The 19,725-nt window shown below is 36.8% G+C and overlaps 1 long non-coding RNA gene across 7 annotated transcripts; it reads right to left on the bottom strand.

Moving 5' to 3' along the window:
* Positions 1-9,055: 9,055 nt before the first annotated feature.
* LOC127969786 (uncharacterized) lies at positions 9,056-18,487 on the bottom strand. 7 transcript variants are annotated; one of them, XR_008156350.1, is made up of 6 exons: positions 18,332-18,487; positions 16,698-16,807; positions 16,123-16,350; positions 13,484-13,543; positions 9,747-12,069; positions 9,056-9,638 (listed from the first exon to the last, which is right to left on the bottom strand). It is a non-coding gene; the product is annotated as an uncharacterized LOC127969786 (long non-coding RNA). The 7 variants fall into 7 exon arrangements; XR_008156352.1 differs by having other exon boundaries at positions 9,065-9,638; positions 9,747-9,855; XR_008156349.1 differs by having other exon boundaries at positions 9,056-12,069.
* Positions 18,488-19,725: the final 1,238 nt, after the last annotated feature.

Genomic DNA, 19,725 nt, shown 5'->3' with positions numbered 1-19,725 from the left:
TCTTCAAATCTGACAAAACTTTGTGAAATAACTAAATGCGTGTACATTGGAACAATAAGGGCTGAGGGTTGGGTAGTGTAATTTAATATGAACCAACTCTATCAGCCAACAGTTTAAACTTCTGCCAACTCCATTAAAGAATCATTAGAGCTCGATTCATGGGGACAATTAACACCCTTCCAGACCACAGTCTCCGGAGTGATCATAGCTTTCAAAATAATATATTAGAGACTGCCCTAAATGCATATGGGTCATTGTCTGGCACTGTTTGAATTTTAATTTCATATGAAGCAAAATGTGATTGTAAAGTGAAAAATGACTCAATATCATAAGCGGAGGAAATAATTAATTTAGCAGATGCTTTTATCATTGGTGACTATCACTTTAAGTGTCTTGATCTACTATGTTGGTCCAGGATTGCTAATATACAGTCTAACACCACTGGGACTTTCTACTGTTAATATCCCTTTTTGTGTCCATTAGTAGTGGGGATCTTCAGTGACTCTTTCTGCATGTCTTTCTGAGAGCAAATTTCTGTCAACGAATTAATAACTCAACAGTCAGTTGGTTCAAATTCAAACACTGATTAATTCAGGAAGGAAACATGTACTGCAACTGACTTTATAAGTGAGTTGGTGAATCATTCAAATAAACTATTCGTTCAAATCTATTCATTTATTCAGAAGCGCCCACTACCGTGTTATTCTTAGTGACATCCAATGATACTTTCTGTTTTGACTTCGTTTGAAAATATTTAAATTTGAGGAGTTAAGATTAATATATATATACACACATATATATATATATATATATATATATATATATATATATATATATATATATATAAAATAATAATTAATAAATAAATAATCTTAACCTCATAAACTAAAACACATAAGTTAGGGTATTTAAGTTGGGTTAGTTCACCCAAAAATGAAAATGAAGCAGTGTGTAACGATACGACCTTTGTAATCATCGGGAAGAAGGAGGCGGGAACCGGCGCACAATCAATGAAACTTTAATAATTGAAAAATAAACACAAAACAGCGCACCAGCCCCTCACGGACGACTGGTGCGCACAAAGTAAAAAGCAAAACATAAAATATGGCCTAGGCCTGGTCCTCTCTCGTTCTTCATTATAGTCGCTCTAGTTTTATATCCTTCCATCTCCTACGTGGGACTCGATACCGGCGGTGGGGCGCAGGTGCAGCGCATCTCCAATCACTACACCTGGCCTCACTCCTCGTTCCCACGCCTCTCGGCCCCGCCCCACTCGCCACACAGTGTTTTACTCACCCACGAGGGCATCCAAGGTGTACAGGTGCTGGTCATCTAATTAGAATATCATCAAAAATGTGATTTCACTAATTCCATTCAAAAAGTGGAACTTGTATATTATATTCATTCATTGCACACTGATATATTTCAAATGTTTATTTCTTTTAATTTTGATGTTTATAGCTGACAACTAAGGAAAATCACAAATTCAGTACCTCAGAAAATTAGAATATTGTGAAAAGGTTTAATATTGAAGACACCTGGTGCCACACTCTAATCAGCTAATTAACTCAAAACACCTGCAAAGGCCTTTAAACGGTCTCTCAGTCTAGTTTTGTAGCCTACACAATCATGGGGAAGACTGCTGACTCGCTTCAAAAGGGACTGGACTGCTGCTGTGTGGTCCAAAGTTATGTTCTCTGATGAAAGAAAATTTTGCATTTCCTTTGGAAATCAGGGTCCCAGAGTCTGGAGGAAGCGAGGAGAGGCACACAATCCACGTTGCTTGAGGTCCAGTGTAAAGTGTCCACAGTCAGTGGTGGTTTGCGGTGCCATGTCATCTGCTTGTGTTGGTCCACTGTGTTTTTTGAGGTCCAAGGTCAAGAGATCCGTATACCAGGAAGTTTTAGAGCACTTCATGCTTCCTGCTGCTGACCAACTTTATGGAGATGTAGATTTCATTTTCCAACAGGACTTGGCACCTACACACAGTGGCATAGATACCAGTACCTGGTTTAAGGACCATGGTATCCCTGTTCTTAATTGGCCAGCAAACTCGCCTGACCTTAACCCCATAGAAATCAATGGGGTATTGTGAAGAGGAAGATACGATATGCCAGACCCAATAATACAGAAGAGCTGAAAGTCACTATCAGAGCAACCTGGGCTCTCATAACACCAGAGCAGAGCCACAGACTGATCGACTCCATGCCACGCCGCATTGCTGCAGTAATTCAGGCAAAAGGAAGCCCCAACTAAGTATTGAGTGCTGTACATGCTCATACTTTTCATTTTCATACTTTTTAGTTGGCCAATATTTCTAAAAATCCTTTTTTTGTATTGGTTGTCAGTTATAATCATCAAAATTAAAAGAAATAAACATTTGAAATAAGTCTGTGTGTAATTAATGAATATAATATACAAGTTTCACTTTTTGAATGGAATTAGTGAAATAAACTTTTTGATGATATTCTAATTATATGGCCGATCAGAAGTGACCCACGTGGAAACACAGCGGAGAGATCAAAACAAGAAAACGGTCTAATTAGAAGTACAAAATGAGGATTTGTAAAGAAGAATGTCGGAAGGATTTCGAAAATAAGCCAAGAGGAGACTGGTTTTCCTTTGCTAAAGTAAGGAAACTTATCTTCTTCTGCTCCTATTAACATACATCAAACTGCTTCGGTGTACAACTGAAACAAGTGATTATTACAGTATGTTTTGAATATGAATATTTTTCTTACAAAAACGCATCGAGGAGGCCTTTGTTCACCCCCTGGAGCTGTAAGACATTTTGTTTTTATGGAAGGGTGCTTTTTATTTCACTTCTTTTGGACTGAAGCAATGCAAGACCTACTGACTTCAATGATAGAGCTTGAAAGATCAAAGATAATATTTTATTTAACTCCGACTGGATTCGTTAGAAAGAAGAAAGCCATACACACCTAGGATGCCTCGGGGGGTGAGTAAAACAGCCTAATTTTTGGGCTAAATAACCCTTTAATATTAACTTATAGTTGAAATGTTGTATAAAAGCAGTTCTGGTCTGAATATCAAAACCATGTTTCTTTCTGTTTCAGTTTTGTAGTGTTGGGTTGAGAGTTTCAGTATCGGTTACATGTAGCGGTCTTGACTAACTATGACCCAGACTGATAGCCAGACAGAGAAGAGACAACTTTGCCCTAGAGAGTCTCACTATTTCTCTCTCTCTCCAGCACACACATTACCAGTCTGACACACAACGCCGCAATTAACAGTTTGGCCCTCTAAGGGAGCTCCTATTCACTACAGTCTACATTTCTTTCCCTTTCTTTCTTACTTACGCGCTCTCTCTCGTTTTCATTCTCTAGGGAGATAGAGAAGCAATTTAAATCAAGACACATAAAAGCTAATGGGCATTTGCAAACAAGTCTTAAAATCTGCACTAGATCTGAAATCCCAAACCAATTAGACAGAAGATTCTGATTGCTGGCATACGCCTCTCTACACCAACTCCTCCAGGCTGCTTACGGTCCTGTTGAGAGTTTTAAATCAAATGTGAGAACAGCTAGTTTAAATAACACTGATTAAATTCCATTTGTTTTCACTGATCATTTATTGATTAGATGCAATTTAATCTTGTAATCTGTGAGAGGTGTTAACTCTGCTAATCTGGAAATAACCAGCAGAAGAGAGAAAGAAGAACATTTAAATGTCTTGTTTGCTTTCTTCTTAGCAAGCACACAAGTAGACCAACAATACACAGCAATTATGGCCCTGCATGTCCACTCTCTGGAGTCCTCCGCTGCCGGTGGGAGAGGGAATGGGGCACTGTGGGTGTGTTTTGGTGAGTGGACTCTGCTGGGACTTCATTTACTTCATGCTCTGCATTCTGACTTTGCATTGGATCAGGTTCATGATCTGTCTGCGCTGATCGTAGTCATGAAAACAGACTTTGCAGAAGTAAGACTCTTGAGAACTGCACCACAGCTGATGCAGTTGATTTCATGCACAAGATGCCCCTAAAGACTGTCTTTGTCCACTGTGTGGGTTTGTATGTAAATGTAAGTCTAGAGGCAAAGTACAGGCAAGTCTTAGCAGTTTTTCAATTTGCATTTCTTTCTGTTTTAATCAAATAGTGTGGCAAAAAGTGAAATATCTGATGTGAAATGAAAAATGCTTATCATAATGAGTACTGCTAGTTCAGAAATACAGTGCGAGATATTCTCTTTGGGATAAACCACAGTTGGCCAAGAAGTGAAATCAACATCCCACGGGCAGCAGGAGAGAACCACAGAGAGAGAAATGAAAGATATTATACAGTCATCTTGCAATTACAGATTTGTTCGGCATCATACCCATATCTGTCAACATTTTGGCTTCCAAAATCTGGGAGTCCTCTGAGGATTTTATTATTTTTTTCTAATTGACTTGTTACAATTTTATTTTTATTTTTTTGCTGGAACACCACCGGAGTCTTTTCTTCCCATTCCGCTTGATTCCCACATCTGATACCTGTGCAGATATCAATGGTGCAACTGGGTTTGAGGTTGCCAGGTTGAGGTCACAAATGGGTTGACATTTTTATGATGTATCAATTGTGTGAGTAGGATGAGTTTCATCCATGAGCTGGCAACTGGACAACCTTGGGATATTATATTGATGTGATCATTCATATAACGAGGTTTGGGCCACACAAATTTCGGGAGCTTCACTGGAGAAATAACAAAACAGCAGGGGTGCGGAAGAATCCGGGGAAAAATGGTAGTGTTGACAGGTATGATCATACCCATTCAAATGTGCCCCCTCAAAACATGAGCCAAGTTCATTTTGAATGAAACGTTCATTAAAATATTTGTACCTTTAGTAATTTTCAATCAAGTTGAAAGTTTTCTGTAAAGAAAATAATTACATATAAAAATTTTCTTAAGTTAAAATTTTTATTCAGCAAGATGCTAATTTTTCTTAAATAAGTAAAAAAAAATTTCAGCAAGATGCATTAAACTAACCAAAAGTGACAGCAAAGAAATGTACAGTATAATAAAAAATAAAACAATAACAAAAATTATATATATAAAAAAGCTGCTTACACATTTTTCTTTCTATTCATTAATAATGTATCATGTTTTCCACCAAAATATTGGGCAGCACAACTGATTTGTGTCTTCATAATAATAATAATAATAATAATAATTATAAATGTTTTATGAGAAACAAACCAGTATATCAGAATGTTTTTCCCAAGGTGTGTGATACCGAAGACTAGAGTAATGGCTGCTGAAAATTCAGCTTTGATATCAGAATAAACGACATTTTAAAATATATTAATTAAAACAATTTAAAATGAGGAAATATGCACATTATTTCCCAAACTTTCAGTAAAGTATTATGAAAAAGGAAAAAAAGTAAAGAAAAATGTATTGTATTCATGTCTAAATTAGACCCATCCAATCGACTGAAAATCTCAACAGATCATTTTGCTTTAAAATGAAAATTGTCATCAAATTCCCCTTCACGTCACTCAAAACACTTATGACAGTTTTTTTGTGTGGAACACAAAGGCTGGAATTATCAAAATGTCAGAGGCAAAATAGAAAACAGCAGAATATTTCACATGATTTCTTTACTGGTTCTGGTTTCTAAATCTTAAACCAGAGTTTGACCAACCAGTGCATAATTTCAATTTTTTTTTTTTACAAGAACATTTAGAAACAGCAAATTTAAAAGATCCTTCTAGAAAAAGTCAGACAGCAGATCTAAAAAATGCACATATATTAATAATCATATGTAACCGTTTTGTGTCGATGCAGTCACTCTGGTGTTAACAGGAAATGGCAGCTATTTAATGTGATTAGTAATGGAGCTCAAGGAGCTGAGGGTACATTGCCTCCAGAGCTGAAATAACATTACTTGTAAACAACTCTGTCAGATTTTCACATCCTAGTTTTCTCATTTACAGGTAAAAGGAGGCAACACACTAATGGGGAGTCAAATGACCGATGAGACAATTCACTTGTGAACAGTAAGTCTTATCCACCTATATATTAAATAAAAGCATCTTTAACAAAACTCAATGCACCTGATTCATTACGTGCTAGAATCATTTGAGGGTTTTAAAAGGTTGTCCTTTATAGACATCTTTCAGAGTCTGAATTCACCTTTCAGTGCTAACGATAAAGTGCCTTTTTTTAGATATGGCTGAATTACTTCCTTGTAATCTTTTCAAATTTGTCCTTCATGTGCAACAAAAGGCTGCAAGTGACGTGTGAAATTAATGCACCATGTTTTCAAAATCCATCACGCTGGCCGTCAAGTTCTCTTCCTTACAGCATTTATCTACAAAAGTAAACAACTCACTAAACAGCAGTTCAGCAAACAGAACCTCACGACCACACAAACCTGAACACCAGATGTTTGCCATAAAAAATAAAAATGTTGAGTTCTTCATTCAAGAGGTTCATGGGAATCAAACAGAAAAGAACAAAAGCAGGAGCTCTTTCAGGGGCAACACACTTCACTGAAGTGATAACAGTTAAACAAGCACTCAACAGCCTCTTTTTTCATCCTATTCTTCCTTATCAGCAATCCACATCCTGCTCGATGTGCAGTTCCTTTTGTTAAGCCAACATGAATTTTGGTTTTATTCTCTGCAGAACAGCAGTGAAGTGCTGTAAATATTTGATGTGGACTCACTGTGCCAACAGCTGAGAGTGGAGCAGAGAGGAGATAAAGTATCTGATTGTCCGGAGGCAGAATCGGGCTGTTTGGATGTCAATGTGTCAATACGGTTAACTGACCTGAGGTGCAATGCAAAATAACCAGCACCAGTCATAAGCTATGCAGGTTTTCTGGGATCTCTACATGACACATCTGCTTTTCTATTAAATATATAGATTTACACAGAATCTGAGTGGACTACAAATTGACTTTCCCCATTTCGCTTTCACATTCTTACAGATTTTTGGCAAAAGGATTGAACACTGGATTCTGCAGTGTACAGTTAGCTCAGGAGATTATTTATTATTTATTACGAGCATTATTATCTGTAAGGTCAAGAGATGACATTATGCATCTGACATCATACAATAATGATGACAAAAGCATAGTTTCAGAATTTGCTGTCAAATTATCTTTTCCTTTAGGGGGAACGATGCAAAATAGATTCTCAAAAGGAGCAAAATGATTCTAAAAGCTGTATACTCCCAGCTGTAGAACAACAAAAGTAGAGGAAAAAAAAATAGATGAAGAGTGTTTGCCTTCCTACTGAGGGTAAGTTAACGTGCATGCAGATTCAACTGTACTTTTTAAAGCAAACTTTAATACATTTAAAAATATTACTAATCTCTATCAACCAGCAGATTTCAGTTGAACTGAAAACATTACACATTCAGTAAGAACTCTCTTCTCATGTGGAGGCTGTGTGTGTGTGTGTGGGTGGGTGTGGGTGTGTTGGTGCTGGCTTGCAGTCATGATCAATAAAAAGAAAAAAAAAAGATCAAGCCTTTTAAACAATCATAATCCAGTTACACAGTGAGAACTGATCTTTACATACAAAATAACATATTGATAAACTTGAGCCAGCTGATATACACACACCACCTACATAAACTGCATACATTCACAATTTTATATTCTCGATGTGAAGCCAGTTATATTGCAAAGAGTTAACGCAATGAAACGAAAAAAATAACATCTATGCGAACGACATCAGTGCTCAAGAGCAAAGATAAGAAAGCAACGTAATGCTTAAATAGGAAAATCTCAGCTAAATAGACCTCGCGCAACCTGTATGAGTGTCTCGAAATAATACACAAAGACTGAACACTGGTTTTAAAACAGCCTCGATTTCTATACTATCCCCGAGTTACATCACAGGCGGCGGCACACTGCCAAATGGAGAAGTGAAACCACCGGATTTCCTCAATGAAGCGACCTGCACCTGCTGACAGCACCGGTTCTCTCGCACTTCAGTGGAAGAAACCATCAAATAGTCAGCGAAAGTAACAGAGATGCCGGTTGATTGAGGAAGTCGGCAGTGCGGGAGCTGTTCTTTCAGCACCACAATCACTTCATTCCACACTGGAAAGACAAACTTTACCACCAACGTCCCTTTAACACAGAAGCACTCTATGCCACAGACAGTGGGGAAATAGACACATTTAACCACTTCACGTACAGCTAAGCTAAGGGCTTTGGAAAGAGAAGTGAGTTTGAGAGAGCAGGAGAGCGGTATTGGCCTACTTACCATCTATCGCCATGATGTTCTGGTCTGGACTGAACCATGGCGCGCGCTTAAAACGGGGTGGGCTCGACCGCTCCTGTGCGCGGGGGAGGAGAGGGGGATGCGCATCAGATGGTACATTCTGGAATGATAGAAAAATCTACGCTGGATTCCTGCTGCGCTCTTAGCAGGATCCTGATTAACTGTTTTCAAATAATAATGCCTTAGCGTGGGATGAATTACAAGACAGAAGTCGAAAACCCAAAATTACGTGATTCCCCGCAAATTAACAAGTCAATTAAGTGAATAATTTGAAACAATCGAATTTTGTGCGTCAAAGCATGTCAATGATTACGTTGTATAGCCTAAATTAGTACATGATGAAATATTATACAAGGCACAGCTAGAGATTCAAAAGAAAACATAAACCCTTGAAAACTCAGTTTGATACAGCTCAGTTTACAAATTTCTTTACAGTTCTTTTAATTAGTGGGTAGCTGGTTTGTTGAATTTAAAGTAATATCTCACACAAAAATGAAAAATTGCTGAAAATGTTCTCACCCTCAGGCCATCCAAGATGTAGATGAGTTTTTTTTTCTTATTTAGAATAGATATGGAAAAATGTAGCATTACATAACTTGCTCACTAATGGATCATCCACATTGAATGGGTGCCATCTGAATGAGAGTCCAAACAGCTGATAAAAAAAAAAAAATCACAACATACAATCAACAAGTAATTCAGGTGACTCCAGTCCACCAATTAATGTCTTGTGAAGTGAAAAGCTGTTTGCAATAGCATAAAATCCATCAAGAAATTTTTACCTTCAAACCATTGCTTCAAGTTAATCCATAGATACAACACTTACTCCTCCAGTTTATTCCTTTATATTTATTGCCATATCAACTTTACATACAGTAGCAGACAACATTCCACAGACAATACAATAAATATATTAGGTATTTCTGGGTCCTTGTGACATAAAAATTGGACAGACCAAATACAATTATATACAATTTCGATATTCAAATTGCAACAAACATTAGCGGTGATCGTTTTGATCCTAAATTCTACCAGCTTTGCTGGGCTTTTAAAAAATTCATAACCAAACAGCAGGCATTCTGCCTAATGACAGCGACCTTTAGAAAGCATCTGGATTCAAAAACAATTAAATACACAGCTTCCAACGCTCTCTAAACAGCCTCTGTATATCAATGTATGTAATTCAGAGATATTATCAAGCTAAATTCATATTTTTCCTTTTAAATATGATTAGAAAATTATAACAGTGTCCAATTTATGAGACAGTGCTCTACACTGGTAATTGCATTTGTTGTAAACTGGGATCTCATGGTCTTCATTTCTGAGAGAAGTGCTTGTGCATTTCCTGTCAACTGGGATGTCATTAGATTTCTGTAAGTACCGGAAGCCATTCAGAGCACTTACAGGAGAAATGATGAAAAGGAGAAGCGAGAGAAACACATTTGGGGAATCAGCTTTGTCTTTTCAGAGTGTCAAAGGAAAAATGTAGTGTGTCTGAAATACTTACAAGGACTTCATCAGATGTGAACCTGACAGCATTGGCAATGTTATCAGAATCCCATCTGGCTACCTTAAAAGTCACCATGGTTACCCGCTGTTGCCATGCGCCCATTGTTCTGGTTAAAAACACAAGCATTGTGCCATAATGCTAGAAATAATCTCCCATCAGTCTCTCTCTCTATTCTATCATTTCCCATCCTCTTTGTATCCGCTCAATGGACCTCATTAGTCTTTTCTTTTCATTTCACATTCAATACCTGCCTAAAATAGAAACAAAAACATTTTCAGTGTTAACTGGAACTGGGGACTGAGGTTTAATGATGTGTCTGAGGTCATCTACCCCAATTCCCAAAGCCATAACATCACAGAAATGTCACTGACAATTAAAAAAGACTAAATAATTCTGACCCCTCTTCCTCTCTGGGTGTAAATTGAAATAATAGGTTTTGAGTGCTCATTTATTCTCTATTTGATTGTTAATAACTGACTGAGCAAATGCGAGGACATGTTCCCCAAGCCAACTACAAAACAAGACAATGGTCCCAACACACAAAATCAATGGAACCAAGAACTTTAGACTAAATTCTTGCCATTATTTTGAACAAATGCTCAAACACACACATTAAAGAAATAACCCAGTACATATGAATCACTCTTAACCCTAAAATAGATAGTTATGTAAAACATCTTTACAAAATGATCCAAATTTAAATTAGCTATATTTCATCTGGCACTATGATCACTTTTAGTTGCTATTTTTATATTTAAGTATTATAATCTCATCTAAAGAAGGCCTGATTATTTATTGTATTTTGCAAACATATAACGAAACTATGATTCACCCACTTTCTCCACAAAAATAAAGAATATGCATTTATTTGTAACACATTTTATAAGGGCAAATTTAGCAAATCAGGCCGTATTTGTCCAAGGAGAAAACTTTTAAAGGGATCAATAAGCAATTTCAAGTTTTCCTTTCACTTTGGAGAGTCACAAGCTGTTCGAGAAAAGATAAGTCTCAAACCCAAAGAGATATTCTTTTTAAAAGTTGACCCGTCCAATTCCCCAAAACACCTTATTTAAAAGCCCCGACATGTCTATGTCACTATGCGGGGTGATTTGCATAACATCGCACAAATGTTAATGCAAAGTAAGGCGACATAACTTTGTTTCTCGCTGTAGTATTTTTGCAGCCACCATGTTGTGGAAATGCTGTGTGTTGTTGTAAAAGTGAAACTACTTTGTTTGGCATTCCAAAAGAGCTAGAAACCAGTGCTTAAGATGGATTTCCAGAACAGTTCAACCCAAATATTCAGATGTGTTCAGCACATTTTACAGAAGACTGTTTCCTGAACAAGGGAAGGCTGTGCACAAATGTTGTTTCCATTAAGTGGGGCAATTCCAACTTTGCAAGGACAGTCTGGCGCTTCTGACTCACAGCCTATAAGTATGTTTTCACATTTAAAGAATTTGCCTCCGATGATTCAAATGATAGTTTTGAGCAGTGCAGATTAGTGCTTGTTGTTTGTCATTTCTCTGATCGCAAATGCAGACATGGTTTTAAGTTTACGCGGCGTGAAACACAAAGCATAAAAAGACAGTATAATTCATTATAATCAGTAATTATGTCCCAAATGGCTGCAACAAATGCCTTGTTTGTAATGGGTTTTATTATTTTTGTGTCATCGCGTCGGGATATGGCATCACAATATGGTAAGGGGTGTAACATTTGCGTCACACGCTTGAGGTATTCACCCAATCACAACTCATTGGATATCTGGCCAATCAGCATAGACCTCGCTTTTCAGAACTATGAGCTTTGTAAAAATCGGCGCATTTCAGAAAGGCGGGGCACAGAGAAGAAAAATTAATCTACAGTATGTGAAAAATAATGTTTTTTGAACCTTAAACTGCATAAACACATTGCATTACACCCAATTACACAAAATAATGTTATTTTTAGCAACGTCATACGAACATTTAATGCATCTGTCTTTGTGCATTAAGTAAATGCCGAGCTGTATGCAGATAAGCATCATGGTCTATTTTAGTGTGAAACTTGCATCTGAATTGCAGTCGGTGTGCAGAGGTTAACTGACTGGGGTGGATTGGATGTCTGTGCAGAATTTTCTCTATCAATAATTGACCTCCTCTTCCTCCCTTGCCATCTCTTTAGGCTTGTTTTGTGTGTGGTTATTTTTGGATTCTGAACTGAGAGCCTCTTCCAAACGGTTGCGCTCATCAGTCTCATCTGTGTTGTCATAGAAACACTCAGACACCCATTAACCCTTTCAGTTTCACGAAGAGATGGAGAGGAAGGTTGATCTGTCCTAAAAAAAAAAGAAGAAGAAAAAAAATAATAATTAAAAATAATAATAATAATAAATAACTCTTTGGTCTTCTCTTTTACAGAGATGAGGTGAAGCATCTTAAATCATCTTATAATGAACTTGCATGGATATCCACAAGCTTCGATGTAAGTTTTGAGTGTAGGAACAATCTGATCTTTGCTTTTTTTGGGCACAGAACCTGCTGTAATCCAGCAAGGGATGTGCCCCCTAACCATGCCTGTTTCTGTCTGTGAGACAAGCTGCTTGAGTTCTTCTGGGAAAACGATAACCTATCAGAAGAAAGAATTGTCAGTTTCTCCCCAGCCAGACAGCTTCACTTCGGAAAGCTTTCTAACGGAGAAAACCTTAAGTTACTATCAATTTACCCAGGAGCTGTAAACACCACCTGATCATAAATACCATTATGCTGATTAGATTAGTTGGAACTTTCCATTAGCTGCTAATAACAGAAAATGATCATGCCATGACTGTCAAATATTCAGACCAAAATTATTTTATAACAGTTTCATTAACAAGAAATTAATATTGAGCTACTTATATTTTAGAAACTCTGGTTGCTTTGTGTATTTTTACTCCACAAACAAAAATTAAGGCAGAATTATTCAATTAGCATATTCCAGTTTTTTTTTTTAAGAATCGATTTTGTGACTCATGAAGACAATCACTTTTTTTTGTTCCAGAATAATTCAGACTGGATTTGGAATTGTATGGATACAGTAATATTAACAGTAGTAACGGTATGGATTACATATAGTAATAGTATGCTATTCCACATTCAGCCTGCGGTTTTTAAGGACTCGGATGAGTGAACAATTAGCGATTCACTTCAAGACAGTTATTGGCCACCAACTGGCATATCAATGAGGTAGCCTACTTTAGTTTAAATAACTGACATTTATATATTTCAGCTTAATTTCAATTAACAAAAATATTTTAATTGTTTTAGTTCTAGTTAATAAAAACACTGGCTTGGAACATACAAGCACAGAAAAGATTAGTGACACAAAATGTGTAGAAAAAAAATCTGATGATGTTGCATTGTTACATCAGTATTATTCAAATGCTGTTTGGCCAATGAAAATTGTTGTATAATGCAGAATGCAATATGTGATTAAAGGCCCCAGTGCAAGTACAGGTGAAAAGAAAAGGTGCTCCTGATACCTGCTACCACCTGAAGGGTAAAGCTCCAAAACACAGTTCAGAGCTCTCGCTCTCTCCCAACACACACACACACACACACACTAGAGTCATGATGGGAGCACAGAGGGGTTTCCAAGGCAACAGACTACCCACACTGCAATAACCATGAGAGGCTGGACACACAAGAGAAAGAGCGATGGAGTGTTTCACACAAATGGAGAACAAACGTGTGTGTAATTGAGAGAAAGGTCACCTTCACTGGTCAGGTCTGTCAGTTTTCACAGGTCATCTATTCCTTCCCACACAAACAAACCTGATTGAAATTACAAATGCAAAATATTCAGTTAACATTTAGATTAAAAAAGTGACAAACTGCACCATGACTAGAGGAATAAAATGATAAAGACTGCTTTTCTTATTTGATTACATGAAGATCTCCTGCAATAAATATTTCTTTTTTTTATATAATATTTCTTTATATTTTAAAAAGCTGAAACATTCTTGAACAAGCCCAAAAAACAAACAAACGGAAAAAAAACAAAAAAAAAAACATGAGGCACAGATGCAAAGGTAGGGACGCAGACGTCCCACGTGCAAACATTACCGTCTCATTTACTGTTCACATTGCAGCAATACACTGCCTCAGCTAAAGGACCACAAACACAAGCTCTGCCGTTTAATATTTCATAACATACTGCTCATTGAAACAGCTGAACAGAGCACTTCCTCAAATCCATCCAATACATATGAGTTTTATTTAGATAAATTTATAACTACAATGATACAGATGATACTAATATGCTAGCTCAGCAGAAATATTGTTTTGTGGCATCACTGTGTGACCATTAAGATGTCAACAGATGAATCTCAATGGAGTTTAAGAGAGGATTCAAAGGGCAGCACAGCAGGACTGTGTGTTCAGGGGAAAAAAAACAGGGAGATTTGTTGGATGGATCGATGGTTTTGTTTGATATAGACAGATGCTGGCCTTAACCAAACAACTGGCACTCATTTCTTAAATTATTTATGAAATGTGAGTGTATACGTGTTCCAGCTACACAGAGACAGAATGCACATCTGTTAAAGAGTGCGAGTGTGTGTGTGAGAAACAGCTGCTCCATTTTTCAACTTAAAGAGAAACCGAGCAAAGAAAAAAAAAAACAAAAAAAAACAAGCACATCTGATCACTGTGGAGATTAAAATACAATGTGACTTTAAAACCAAATTGTAAAACATTCCTTTTCATACAGAACCGTCACATTGGGAGGTAATTAGATGAATCACAGTTGTTTCCAGCATTGATCATTAGAGGTGAACTCTTACTCATGTCATTTAACAAGCCACAATTAAAGGCAGTGATTGTGAAAGTACTAAATCAAAATAATCTATTTCCCTTTGAAAATGAGCTTATCTGTAACTGTGTATTTTTGTGACATTTGGCATAAACTGTTTTAAATTTTAATGACTTTTGCCATATTTTAGCATTAACTTTAAAGGAGATTCAATCCTAAGAACCGTTGTATGAGCACATAACATTAGCTGCTCGACGCAATTTACAACAACATTCAGTAAACTACAATTTACACATGTACAAAACACACAGTGACAATGTAACACTTCTCTGACAGCACAGGTGATCTGGTCAGAATTTCTCTAACCCTTTTAAAAGGTAAAAAAAAAAAAAAAAAAAACCCTTGGAGCCAAATATTTGGGCTGTGAATACAGCGAAAGACGACATTATTTATTTATAAAAAATAAAATAAAAAAACAACAACACAAAGACATGAGAATAACATTACATTCAGGCAAATGATTGAAATTTTCTTTGTCTGAGAGGTTGAAAATGTCAATCGATTTTCATGCGTTTTTCTCCTCCCCTGTGATGAAAAGGTGCACTGTTTTTTTTGGACTGCAGCATCTGAGCGGCGCGGTCGGGCCCGGTGATGGCAGCCAGATGGTGCATGTCATTTCGGGAGTACAGGGCCACCACCCTCTCTAACACCAGCCTGAAGCACATTACAAACTTCACTGTAGAAGTAAGGGTACATGGGCAACACATAGAGGATAAGGTTATGGATCCCCTTGATAGCATATCTAAGCGAAAAGAGAATTAATAACGTAAAAATTGTAACTGAAAATAAAATGAACAAATATTAAATATAATTTAAATGTGTTCAATAATATTTGTTTGGTCAATTAAAAAAAATTATCTTCAAGGAAATTTAAATTTTCCGTGTTTTAAATATACTTAGGTGTCATTGGCCTGCATCATGTTTTAATGTCTTCTATAGTACTGTTGAAAACTATAGATTTTTTTTTTATGCTTTTGAAAAGTCTTTTCTGCTCATAAAGGTGGCACTTATTTGATCAGATAGTTTTACAATTTATAATAACTGTTTTCAGTTTTAATATGTGATAAAATTAAATGTATTCATGTGATGGCAAAGCTGAATTTTTTAACAGTCATTGTTCCTTTTTTTTTGCAACATTACAAATGTTTACTGTTTACAACATTACTTCTGATCAGTTGATCATGTTGTTCCAACCCTGCATAAGTTTCTTTCATGTTGAACACAAAAGATATTTGGAAGAATTCTGAAGAACCAAACAGTTGTCAGCCCCATTTGACTTCCATTATAGTGAAAGAAATACTATGGAAGTCAATGTGGACCACCAACTCTTTGATTACCAGCATTCTTCAAAATATATTTTTATGTTTAACAAAAAAAAAGAAGCTCATACAGGTTTGGAATGAAATGAGGGTGAGTAAACATGAAAAATATTTCATTTTTGGGTGAACTATTCCTTTAATGCACCCTTGCTTAACAAAAGTGAATACAAACTTTTGAATGGTAAAGTATGCAAATGATAATAAATGTACAAAACACACACCTCTTGTAGAAGTGGAATCTCTCAGAGAAGAGCATAACCTGTTTTTTCTCCTTTCTGGAAGATCGAGACACCGCTGATCTTTGCACACACTAGAGAAACTGATGTCCTCCTCCTTCAGGTAGTTTCACAGGCGAACAAAATCCAAACATGATGGCAAATAGATGAAAGTGTGCAACATGACAAGAGTGTCTGTAATGGGGCAGGATCTTATCCACAAAGAATAGGAACCTAAAGGATAATGTAGTTTAAATATTTGCAGACAACTCAAACATAATAGGCTGACAGTGTGCAGTCATCTGAATATGATTCTTTCAAAATATCATATTTTGTTAATGCAGTAGTCATGGAAATTCAGTATGAACTTGTATACACAACTTTCAGTCCACAAACAATGGTAGCATGTTACTCACAATTGCTTGTGCACGTTACAATATGAGTTTCAGTAAAAAAATTACTCTAAAATGTACCAGTTACTTAAATTATTTCATAGTGATAAAAATATTTTCTCTCCCTTTGTGCATATTTAACACTGCTGCCCTCTGGTGCTCAGAATGAGAAACAGCAGGCATCTGTACCTGGCATCCTGGTCCATTAAGCTGTCAGATTGGAACATCTGGAATACATGTGGCAGCTGCACAAGTACCTGACAGATTGAGCCCACCTTCGGAATAGTTTTAATGCATATCTGAGAGAAAGAAGAAAAAATGGTAAATGTATATTTAAACTACCTTGGAAAGTTTTGTGTCCCTGTAATTTATTTCAGTGTACAAACCCGATTCCAAAAAAGTTGGGACACTGTACAAATTATGACTAAAAACAGAATGCAATGAGATGCAGGCTTCTGAACTGAGATCTGATAACAACTTGGGTTGTCCTCATCCTCTTTAGTCTGGATGACATGGCATCCTAGTTTTCCAAAAAGGACTTCAAATTTTGATTCGTCTGACCACAGAACAGTTTTCCACTTTGCCACAGTCCATTTTAAATGAGCCTTGGCCCAGAGAAAATGTTTCATGGATCATGTTTAGATATGGCTTCTTTTTTGACCTACTGAGTTTTAGCCGGCAACGGCGAATGGCACGGTGAATTGTGTTCACTGACAATGTTTTCTGGAAGTATTCCTGAGCCCATGTTGTGATTTCCATCTAAGGGCCCGAAGATCACAGGCATCCAGTATGGTTTTCCGGCCTCGACCCTTACACACAGAGATTGTTCTAGATTCTCTGAATCTTTGGATGATATTATGCTTTGTAGATGATGATAACTTCAAACTCTTCACAGTTTTTCTCTGAGAAACTTTTTTCTAGTATTGCTACACTATTTTTCGCCACAGTATTGCGTGAATTGGTGATCCTCTGGCCATCTTGACTTCTGAGAGACACTGCCACTCTGAAAAGCTCTTTTTACAATCATGTTGCCAATTGACCTGATATGTTGCAAATTGGTCCTCAAGCTGTTCCTTATATGTACATTTAACTTTTACGGCCTCTTATTGCTACCTGTCCCAACTTTTGTTTTCTGGAATGTGTAGCTCTCATGAAATTCAAAATGAGCCAATATTTGGCATGGCATTTCAAAATGTCTCATTTGATATGTTATCTACATTATATTGTGAATAAAATATAAGTTTATGAGATTTGTTGATCATATTTACCAAGGGTGCCGATGTGTTTGGCCATGACTGTGTGTGTGTGTGTGTGTATATATATATCTCAAATATACACATACAAATATATATATATATATATATATATATATATATATATATATATATATACACACACACACACACATACACACATGATCTTCATCACAGTCTTCCTCACAACAAAACATTTTAAACAAAACTTTAACATGAGCAGCAAATTATTAAGATTAAACCAGGGTTAACTATTGTTATTAGATCTACCCAAACAAATTTTCCACTCTGTTTGTCATGTATGTAATTATAATAGTGCAGTACATGCATTAAATGCCTCTCATTCACTTGGCTTTTTGACTGTAATCAGAAGGAGCTTACTGGAGCTGCCCGATCAGTTCTTCTAAAATACAAGTCGTGGCTAAATAAAGAATAACGCAATAGTCTTCTCCGGTCGATCAACAACACGAAACCAAAGAGTGTTAGTACTTGCTACTTCAAGCTCCCAATGTATGCTAACATGTAACGTTACTGTTTCTGTTCTAAAAATACACACATCGCTATACTTACTAATAGTGCTGTTAGGGTGCTGTTCTCCAAATTCTTTTAGATTTTTATTCTGTTTCTTAGTTAAACTTGTAATCTCTTGATTTCCTCGCCTTCTTTTGGCCATGTTTGTATTCTACACGTGTGTAACTCGCGTATGTGTTTTCTTCACAGATAGTTAAGAGGGGCGCCACCTGTCGGTTTGGAATAATTAAAAATAATAAATAATAAAAGCAAGGGGCCACATATTTCACTATTTTGTAGAGAAAAATCCACCCGAGATTAAAATAAACTTTTTAATAATAGATTTCATCATTTCTAAAACATAACTGCTTCCACAACAACCGGTCGGATTATTGGACACTTTTGTGAATTTTAGTAGAAGCACTCAGTGGGCCTGATTTGATGATGTTTTAGCAGCTGTTAAAGCAAAAGAATCATGTCATTGGTTTATCTTTCACCTCATTTTGAGATTTTCTCAGTAGATGTTCTGCCACAATATGATTAGTGCCTTTAAAATGCTCTGTCATTCCCCTATGAGTCAAAGAATCAGACTTTTCCTCCGGCTGTGCGTCACACAGCTTTAACTAATTACAAACACTGCAGGCGTGGAGGAATGGATCTCGCCATCCGTTCAGGTGCAGCAGACGTATCGGGTGTTCATCAGAATCAGAGCAGAACTGATGTCTGATGTGCGTTAACTCGACTGCAGCCGAAAATATCTTGGCCGGTGCATGTGTAAGAATGTATGTAATTGATTTGATCATTGAACACTGTTCCATAACATTCAATGAAAACAGATGTGTGGATACCAAATACGGAGACATTTTTTAAAAGTTATTTATATATTTATTTATTTAATTCTCCCTGAGAGACCCACCTCCCCCCACTCTCTGAGAACATGTGGTCTGTGATTATAAAGCATATTCTCCGCTGGTGATTAGGGTGCCTATGAATAACAGCGGGGCTGGAGGCCAGTGAAAACAAGGCGAGTGAAACAAATGAACCACACACATCTCAGCTCAGGGGTGAGTCATAAACACACCAAAGGTTAGAAAAACACGGTTGGGTGCCAGTGTGAAGGCGAGGTGAGTGTCCACGAACACCACCAAAAAACGGCATCTCAAAGAGACAAGCAGAGCTGATCTACTGCAGGCCAAGGGTCCTATGGCCACTTCCTGTGAGGAAGATTTGTGTGTGTGTGCAATGCAGGCAAATTCATTTACTTGACTTTTCAAATTTTTGACTTGGATTCACTATATCAATGACCAGGTTACAAGTAGCACTAGCAATATAACTTTTCTTCCATGCTATGGTGTATTTCTGAGTGGTAATGATTTATCAGAAAATAAAAACTTTATGATGGGACTTGGTTCTAGGCATTATTTATTAATTGGATTTGGAGACTTGGGAACTGA

Source organism: Carassius gibelio, chromosome B13, assembly GCF_023724105.1.
Source record: "Carassius gibelio isolate Cgi1373 ecotype wild population from Czech Republic chromosome B13, carGib1.2-hapl.c, whole genome shotgun sequence".
NCBI classification, from domain to species: Eukaryota; Metazoa; Chordata; class Actinopteri; order Cypriniformes; family Cyprinidae; genus Carassius; species Carassius gibelio.
Note: the sequence above shows the minus strand (reverse complement) of the source record. Positions and strands in the feature narration are given on the sequence as shown.